Raw genomic sequence first — 8,294 nt, forward strand, 5'->3', positions numbered from 1 at the left:
ATCTAGTGAGAAACGGTGTCCTTGGCACATCTTGCTCCCTAACCCAAAGTTGATAGTATCCAGAACGCAGATTAATCTTAGAGAAGTATGTAGCTCCCTTCAATTGATCAAAAAGATCATTAATCCTGGGCAAAAGGTACTTGTTCCGAATAGTAACCTTGTTTAACTCCCTATAATCTATACCCAGGCGAAGTGAACCATCCTTCTTCTTCACAAACAGAACTGGTGCTTCCTAGGGTGAAGTACTTCTACGAATAAAACCCTAGCTGAGTAATTGCTGAATCTGATCCCTTAGCTCTCGCACCTCTACTGGTGCCATCTTATACGGTGCCCTAGCAATAGACGTAGTGCCTGGAGCTAAGTCAATCATAAAGTCGATCTCGCGACTAGGCAGTAACCCTGGAATGTCCTAAAATACATCCGAAAAGTCCTGTACGATTGGTATGCTATCTAATGACACCGTAATCTCCTCCTTTGTTTCTTCCTCCATATGGAATAAATATGTGCTATTAACCCCGTTAGAACGTGGCATAGAGATGACGTACATATCCTGACCAAGTTTGGTAAAAACAACAGACCTATCATAACAATTAACTTGGGTATGATAGTACGATAACCAATCCATCCCAAGTATCACATCATAAGTGTGCATGTCCAGGACCAATAGATTGACTAGAAATTTGAGTCTACCAATATCTAGTGTCATAGGCCCATCACTCTCATATAAAATAGCTATTTGCCCAAAGGTGTAGAAATACCCTGAGGTCTACTACATACCCGCGTCGTCATCCCAGATAAAACAACAAAATATCTAGCTACAAATGAGTGTGTAGCACCCGTATCAAATAAAACACGGACTTTTGAACCATGAATAAGAAACATACCCTCAACAGCCTGAGATGCCTGAACGTCCTATGGCATAGGGTTATACACCCTGCCATAATGCAACTGTTGCGGTGCCTGTCCCTGAGGCTGTAGCAGTGCTGGTAAAGCCGGATATGTCTGTCCCTGAATCCGTGGAACCTGTGGAGCGGGTAAAGGTACCGGTGCCCTCTGTCCCTGCTGCACATGTTGTCCCTATCCCTGTCCTGCTTTAAGACACTACCTCGAAGTATGACCATACTCTCCATAAGTGGAGTAACTACCCTGGAAAGTGTCAAATGGCCTCCTCTGTCGGTTAGCCGGTGGCTGACCCTGTCTCGCCTGTGGTCCCCCATTCTGCTGTCTCTGAATAGGTGCCCCATCCCGGTGAGCATCTGAACCACCTTTGTGCTTCTTCCAAAACTGTTGTCCCTGGAATTTGCCCTTATCATTCTGTCGGTGTCCATTGGCATTTCCTTTCTCAGTTGACTGATTAAAAGAGTCTCTGTCACCCCGCTTCTTATCCATAGCCTGTCTGAAGTCCACAATCAACTGATACCGCTATAAAGCGGCGTCCACCACCTGAGCATAAGTAGTATAGGCTGGACTACCTGTAATAGCTCACTTAATACACCACATTAGTCCCTTAACAAAACTATTGCCCTTCTTCTCCTTTGTATCCACCTCTTCTAGAGCAAAAAGAGATAAGCGCATGAACTGCTGCTCATACTCTGGCACTGTCATGTTCCCCCGCTGCAGATTAAGGAACTCAGTCTTCATAACTGTCCTGACTGGATAAAGAAAGTACTTCTCATCAAAGCGATTACTGAACTGATCATAAGTCAATGACATCCTCTCCTCTGTGGTGGTAACTGACTCCCACAATTGCAATGCATCTCTGACCAGCTTGAAGGTAGCAAGCATCTGCTTCTGAACCTCTGTGCACTAAACCAAATGAAGATATCATTCGATGTCTTGTTCCTACTGGTGAGCTGCTTTCGCATCATTGGAGCCTGAAAACTCAGGTGGGCTCCTCTTTGTGAAAGAACTCCTAGCCTTCTCCCAAGTATTAGTTGGTACAACCGGTGCTGGAACGGTGCCTGCTGAACCTGTGGCTGATTTCGAAGTGTAGCTATTACCCCTGTTTCTATAGCCCGAGCAATGAGATAATTGAGATGAGGAGGCTACTCTGGATCTCCTCGATCCTGAACTTGCCGAACCTCCTCTTACTCTTCCTAAAACTGACTATCATTATCCTGCAACCTAGGCATTTGCTGCTCTTCTTCCATTTGTTGACATCACAGGCATTCTTGCTGCCTACGTGCCGCTCTCCTCTGTCGAATATTTCCTTGCATGTTCTGTCCTCTTCTAGCGTTAACCATACTATTAACATTGAAAGACAGACATCAGTACGATTTAAACGAACCGTAAAGGAATATAATGAATCCTAAACTTAAGCTCTAATCAAGAGAAAATGTTACGCGAAAGTCTTAATACGAAATACCCTAGAGACACTTGAACCTGGAATGCCCTGATACCAACTATGATACCCCTCGAATTCGAGACATGGGTTGATCAGGCCCAAGCCTAAACCCGAGGGAAATCTCAAACAATTAATATATAAATGAACACAGAATATAAAAAGATTTAAGAATTTCATAATAAAGCTGAAAGAATTATTAAATATAAAATCCTCCAGAGTTAAAGATTAATTAAATCCAACTCTCCAAAACCTCCAAGAGTACAACTCGAGAATCCATCTAGTGGACCCCTCAATAAAATCCCAACTGAACATAAAATAACTAGAAATAAAACCAAATCTAAAATATGGAATGAAATCCTACGTCATTGGTAGAGTGAATGATCGTCTCTGCTCAGCCCGAACAAGCCCTAAGACCGGAACCTTCCGATACCTGAAAAAATATATGAGTGGGTCAGGCCCACGAACAAGTTATAATCTAACTGTAATCCATACAGTGACCCAATACATAGATACATCCCAGATATCTCACAATATGTAATAACCTGGTCATTTTCCTCCCTTTCCTTTTTCTGAAATTTTTCGGATAAATTTTTTCTGTTTAATTTTCTTTTCTAAGTTCAGTTTCTCATCTCATAGTGTCGTCTCGAGTGCTTGGAAATGGTTTCCGAGACTCTTTCGTTTGGATTGACAACTTCCTTTAAGGATCGAGTCATTTCCACATTTTCACTTTTCTGACACTATTCACTTTTTGTCCTTTTCCCTATCTGTCTTTTCCCATTTGTCACTTTGTTGGCATAACCTCACTTTTCGTGCTCAGAGTTAGTTTTTGACTTCACGTATCTTCATTCTAAGTGGTTTCCACAAAATACGTATCTTTACTTTTGTAAGAAAGTACTCTGGTTGTTCTAGTGTCCATAGGGGCATGGATACACAGTTCTTCAGAATCTTTTTCTTTTCTTGGGGTGTTTTTCATAAATATCTTTTGAAGATATTTTATTTCAGGGGTTTTTAAGAAAATATTTTTGGAAGATATTTTCATTCTCGGGCAGTTATGTAGTTTTCACTTTTTAGGGGGCCATTGTGCAATTAACGAAAGTTATTATAAAAATACCTCGTTTTGAACCTGGATCCTCGTATGGGATTCATTTTTACATTTCTTTGAGTTGTGTAATCTTAGAATTTCCTTCTGATCATTTTTCTCCAGCTTTAGGGTTTCTAAACCCTGTTGCCGCCGAACTTGTTCAGGGCATATCTCTCTACATGGGACTCAGTTTTCAATGTTGTTTCTTCCGTTGTTCATATTTTCTCACTTCAAATCTTTTTTGTTCACAAAGTTTCACCGTTTGAGTGCGTCTGCTTAAACTCCACTTTTCCGGACCCGGCAGGACCCTTTCGGGGCACTTTTTAAAATTTTCTATAAATATGAATTCTTAAAAGAAAAAGTCAGATTTTTCTCTCTCTCTCCTCTCTCTTGGCTAGCAGCCATGGTAGCCAAGGGGCTGCCACACTTCTTTTTCTTTTTTCAGCTACTTCTCTCGAGTGAAACATCGTAGTGCCTTAGCATTTTATGTTCGCCTTGTCGTGCTCTACCTTTCCCCCTTAGTAGAACCCATTTTTGACCATTTTGTGAGTTGGGTTTGATGTCAAGTTCTAATTTTATATGAGGCTTCTTTGGGATTCTTGTTCACCATGTTGTCCTCGACAAAACCCTTCGGTATCGTCGGATTCGGAGCACTTTTCTTTCGGTGGGCTTTTGAGATTTTCATCTCAAATTGAGGTAGGGGGTATTATAATTTATATTCTTGCTATATTGCATGCTATTGATGCTTATACAACTCATTTACAGATCTTTGTATCAAATCTAGAAACTTTAATTAATTATTTCTTTGTGTAAGATTTAATTTTCCCGGTTGCTCATAGCCTAGTTTAAACATGTGGCATGATATTATATTACCCCTTGATATGGTCATTGATATAATAAATTGAGAGCATTTGAACAAGTATTGAAGATTTTATTTAATATTTATCTTGAATGAATATTTAATTCGTGTGGCTTTAACTAGCTTGAAATTAATATGTGTTGTCATATTATATTAGACCCTAGCATGCTCTTCAACATAAGTGAATTTGAGAGTAATCGGAGATGTTTTAAAATCTAGAGAATATTTAATTAATTTGATTGATTAATTTATTTCAAGTGCACTATTCACTCTATTGGAATTCTGACTTGATTTTATTGATGTGCATGCCGTGTACATTCACATTTATTAAATCTAGAATATTTGATTAGGTTTTGAAACCTTTCATTGATTATTTTTCTAGTATTAAAGTTTAATACTCACGGTCATACCGTGCATAGAATTTACTTGTAATAGGCTTTTAAATCAAGTCTTGATATGTTGTATAATATACATTAATTTGAGATCGTTTAGATGAATTTCAAAATCTAGAGTAAATTAATTAAAATCCATTCAATGGTTCCATGCACTTAATTAAGTTTCTAACTTGGTATTCATGATTTTCTTGACAAGTTCCTTCACGTGTAGCAATTTGAGAATAATCGGATAAGTTTTTAAACTTATATTTAATTATTTTCTTTGTATGGAACTTAATTCACATGGTTGTGTCTTGTATGAAATGAACTTGTAACTTGATTTTGAACTTGTCCTTGAAATGATCATTGACATGCCTTGTTCGTAGAATATTTGGACTTGTCTTGTAATCTTGATAATTTAATCCCCTAAGTAAATTAAATTCCCTTTTATGCTTCCATCGATTTAATCATTACCCCTTGTATCTTGGTTTCATTAATGTACTTAATGAACTTACATAATTGTCTTGGAATGGTCTAATTATCCATGTGCTATATATACCTTGGTTCTAATCTATATAGATGCACACTATGATTTCTTGACATTTCACATGCTATCATAGTTGAGAACTCAGGGCATGACTTGTGTGTTCCAAGATCTTAGTTGTGCATGAAACGTGGTTAATGCATTTCTTGTATTTTAATACTATCTTGATTTACACAACTTGTTGATTTTGGGCCTTAGGATATCAATCAAGAATTGGCATGGCAAGGACTTGGTTCTAGTACAGGGGAATGTCCTTCTACACTATAGTGCGCACTAGGGGAAAGGTACCCATGGGTTAGTAGCCCTAAAGTGATCTCAAGAGTAGGATTTTAATCCGGGCAATATCCGAGTTTCCACATTGGTTGATTTCACTCTTTAAATTTCAAGTTGCTATTCCTTGAAGATTTAAAACTTGTCGTGTTATGTGAAATGCTCCAATCTTGTTTGATTGCATAGATATTATGCCTTGTTCTTGATTTCATGTATAACTCTTGTCGTGTTAATTGGTATGTTCCAATCATGTAAATTGCATTGATAATATGATATTTGTATTCTAGTATCCTTTCATCGTGTTGTATGGATTATTCCAAACCTTGCTTAATTGTATTGATAATGCAATTCATGTTAATCTATGTTCAAGTATCCTTCTTGTTGTGTTCTTTGGATTATCCTAACCTTGATTCGTTTCATATATGTATATATATCATGATTCTTATTGATTATACTCTAAGGTAGCTTAGGATGATCCCTGAGTCTAAATTTGACGTAGACGCTAGGTGGCATGATCCCTTTTGAACTGTTTCATGCTAATCTAAAAATCTGAAAGAAATCGAGTCGATGCATCCTCATTCTCTACGAGTAAACTTGTTTACTCACCCCGAAGTTACTGGGGGATTTGTTCAGGTATAGGATTCAAGACTTGGAGATTTGCTCTTGCCTTGGGTGGTTTGGAGATTTGAAGTTTTCTTTAAAGCCTTCTTGTTCACATGCAAGTGTTAGCATGTTTGCATTTTACCTTTAAAGTTGTAATACTTAGTTAGGTTCAATATGCCATTTTTGCCTCATAGCATGTAAAGTGTACTTAGATACACTATTTGTGACATATTTGATATGTATGACATGAGGCCAAGGGCCACAAACTCTAAAGTTTAAGTGTATGTATTTAAACTTCAAGTTTTGCCTTTGAAATGCATTTTTTTTCAACTTTTGAGGTTTGGCATGTCAAATCTTGTAAAGGGAATGTAATGAGGCCGTAGGCCATTGTAGCATGTTTAAAATGTCATATTACACTTGCGTGCATGTCCACATCATTACACATTACAATGCCACTTGAACATGCCATGGGGAATTCAAATAAGACTTAGGGACTTTTATTCATTTTTGTGCATAACAGGTTCATATGCACTTTTTCGAGCCATTTCGGTTAACCGAAATGCCAGTTCGGTCAACCGATTCCCTTTTGGGTTTCATTTGAACAGCAAAATTATGAATTCCAGTAACCATTTTTGATGTTTTGGCCCAGTTCGGTCGACCGGTGGCTTGGTTCGGTCGACCGATGCTCTTGTAGTTTTAGTTGCACAGTAAAAAGTCCAATTCTAATAGCCTTTTTTCATCTCGAGCCATAAACCGGTCGACCGGTTTGTCATTTCGGTCAACCGAAATGAAGGCTCAATTTTTCTCTTTTTCTTGGTTCATTTCGGTAGACCGAAGCTCCATTTCGGTCCACCGAAATGGAGCTGCCTTGTGGATCTTGTTTGGTTTGTTGACTAGACAGGTTAACTTTGTTTCATTCATTCCAACTTGACCTTGTTGATCTTGTTCAAGCCATTTAATGGCGTACGTGGTCTAGTTTGGACTAGATCTCGTTCCTTCGATTGTTATTGGTGCCATAAGGTCCCATTTTTATCTTTTTATCCTAGTTTCCACTTCCGTTTATTTCCTGGGGTTCTGTGGCTTCATGGGAGGTCACATTTGCCTCTAAGAGATGATCTATATCTCTTAAGACTTTGGTTTATCTTTTGCTTCTGTATTTACTTTCTTTGGGTTTCATGACCTCATGGAAGGTCATCAAAGTGTCTTAGAGGTGTTTTGTGCCTTGGGAGACCGCTGTCTTGTTTCTTGCTTCCGCATTTGGATCTGTTAACACGTCAACTTTTGGGTCATCACTGACGCACCGGGTTGAATAAAAACTTGGGTCGTTACACAATATCTATCTAGTCTATAAATATATATATATATATATATATATATATATATATATATATATCCACACTAAGGGACATTCATTGGACTAAAAAAGGGGGCCTCAACTTGAATAGAAGACAACCTGCAAAAACGCACCCAATGGTGGGCATGAATACCTAGACCTAACAGGGTACACCTCAACCTATCATAGCAGCTACGCATCCACTGCATATTCGCACCCTAACCAACAAGCCTGAGACTCAAGCTCATCTCGTGGTACCATAACCATATATCTATAGTCCGTTCACAACCAGAGTATGTCATTCAATTATATGTTGATTTGACATACGATGTATAATCCAGTTAGTCACTCAACTTATTCAGTTGATATGACTTAACTACAAACAACAGTTAATCCATATAGTCACTCAACTTCCTTAGTTGATCTAACCTAAATATAAGTAGGATTCAATGTTTACAATCCATTCCCTTATTCCAATAGGGTAGGTCTTAGCGTTCTGAGCTAAACCATCCCTAATATGCCACCGTCTCATACCGGTGCATACCATCCACCACATCTATGTAAATTACAAAACCTAAATAACAGTTAAGCAATTAAAGTCCAAAACCATAATCCAGTTCAAAACCATAATCTAGGTAATTGCATAATAGTGTGTGGTATTTCAGCAATTAAATTTTGAAACTATAATCCAGTTAATTGCAGAATAGTGTATGATATTTCAACAATTAAAATCCAAAACCATAATCCAGTTCAAAACCATAATCCATTTAATTACAGAACAGTATATAATATCCCAGCAATTAATTCCAATTCTCAACTCATGTAATTAAACAAACCCATTAATTTCAAATAATATAAACAAGACAATTTATTCATTTACCACATA

This window comes from Cornus florida, unplaced genomic scaffold (genome assembly GCF_030987335.1).
Source record: "Cornus florida cultivar Cherokee Brave unplaced genomic scaffold, ASM3098733v1 CherokeeBrave_3.0.0_Hap2_Chr10, whole genome shotgun sequence".
Classification (NCBI taxonomy): Eukaryota; Viridiplantae; Streptophyta; class Magnoliopsida; order Cornales; family Cornaceae; genus Cornus; species Cornus florida.